Consider the following 2024-nt stretch of genomic DNA (forward strand, 5'->3'; position numbering starts at 1 on the left):
AAGTTAATTCTGCCAGGCTAAAGACAGGGAGGTCAGCTGACACACTGTTTAGCTCGCAGAGCCAAGAAAATATTGTCAAATTCCTATCAAGTATTTTTTTTATTAAAAACCCTCACAGGCTTTTCATGCCTAAAATTGTATTTGCTTCCACTACACTGCTATTAAAAATGTCATACACACCCCCGCTCCTCCCACTCTGCCCAGCGGAGCAAGGAAGCAGTGAGTGGGTACATCAAGCAGTGTCAGTCCCAGCCTCCATCCGTGACCTTGGTCCCTCCCTAGAGCATGCAGTCATTGGCTCAGAATGTTCAGCTGTGAGTGACGGTGCATCTGAAGGTTTTGGTGATGTAAGCCTGAAATCAAGGAGAGCAACGATTAAACGGCACCTTGATTAAGCTACCCAGGACCCAGAGGGCTGCAATTAGGACTGGATGATGCTTTGTTTGTGTGTTGTTTGTTTATGAGAACTCATTTGCACTTGGAGCCTGTGGGCTGGAGTCTCACCCTCTACCTATCGGATACCTGACCAAGTAGAGACTTTCAGCCAGAGGGCTTTTCCCTCTAGGAAGCCTTTCCCTTCCCACTCTAACCGTGGTAGGAGCTCTCCCTCTGTACCAGTCCATCTACCCTTCATTCAGCTTTCCATTACTGTGACATAGAACGTCAGACAAATCAACTTCAGAACAAAGGGTTATTCTGGCTCACTGTTTTGGAGCTTTGAGCTCATGACCAATTTGGGGCCTGCTGCTTTAGGCCTGTGTTAGCACAGCACAGCACAGCACAGCACAGCAGGGTGGAAACTCCTTGGCGAAAAAGGGTAGTGACCTTGTGGCTGGCAAGGGGGCGGGGCGGGGGAGGGAAGGAAGCCTGGTGCTAGCTATAATCCTAGCTACTCAAGAGGCTGCGATTTGAGGATCACTGTTGGAAGACAGCCTGGGCAGAAAAGCTCAGGAGAGTCTTACCTCCAATTCAGCAGTAGAAAGCTAGAAGTGGAGGTGTGGCTCAAGTAGTAGAGAAACCACCCTTAGTGAAAAAGCCAAGAGAAGATTGCAAGGTCCTGCATTCAAGCCCCAGTACTGGCACACAAATGGCCAGTGGTCAGAGTCCCATAATCCCCTTTGAGGAAATGCTCCCCTAACTGGTACGCATTAGCTATTGCCTCTTTGAGTTTCTGACACTTTCCCAATAGTGTTCATTTCTCTGGCATGTAAGTATTCTGATATTTTTCTTACTGTGCAATTCATTCATGCCTCATAATACTGTGAAGCAAGAATATATTTATATGTAAGGCAAGGCAGAGCATAAACAGGATTAACAAAAAGGGAAAAAATAAGTGGACTTGATTTGGGATTTGAAAGACACAGCAGTGATTTTTTTAAGCAGAAATCAGGGTGGGGCTGCAGATTGGCCCAAATGCTTTAGAAGACCATACTGCAGTGTTTGTCATGCCCATTTTTTTTCATACTCTATGATGCAACAATCCCACTCTTAAGTGTATTCCCAAGAAAAGAACTTCCCTAGATCTAACCAAAGGATGTTGGAGAGCATGTTGGAGCACAGGTGTAGGTGGGCATCAGGAACTGGGAATCAGGCACAGATCCACCTACAGAAGCATGGGGAACGAAGGGGTGCTCTGAGACCACACACCACAGAGTGGGTACCAGCAAAAGAAACCAGCACCGACATGCCCAGCGAAATCACCTCAGGCTTCTGTTCCAACCTGGGAACGTGGGAGGGGAGAGGTGGGAAGGAGAGCACTTCTCCATCTGGTGCTGGTTTCCAGTTGTGAAAATTCACTGGTTGTCACATTCAGGGGGGTGGGCATTTTCCCTTATGTATCGCACATCACTAAAAGGTAAAAGGACAGAAAATAGGAGAGGGGGACAGGAAAGAATGAAAAGAAGAGGGACTGGAAAGACACAGGGTCATGGGCTCTGCTGCATCAGACCCAGCTGGCTCACCCTCTGCCCTTTGCACACGGTCGGCCTGGCCCTGGTCCTGCCCTCTATTTGCCCAGCGCCAGG

This window comes from Dipodomys ordii, unplaced genomic scaffold (assembly GCF_000151885.1).
Source record: "Dipodomys ordii isolate 6190 unplaced genomic scaffold, Dord_2.0 Scaffold44, whole genome shotgun sequence".
In the NCBI taxonomy this organism is placed as follows: domain Eukaryota; kingdom Metazoa; phylum Chordata; class Mammalia; order Rodentia; family Heteromyidae; genus Dipodomys; species Dipodomys ordii.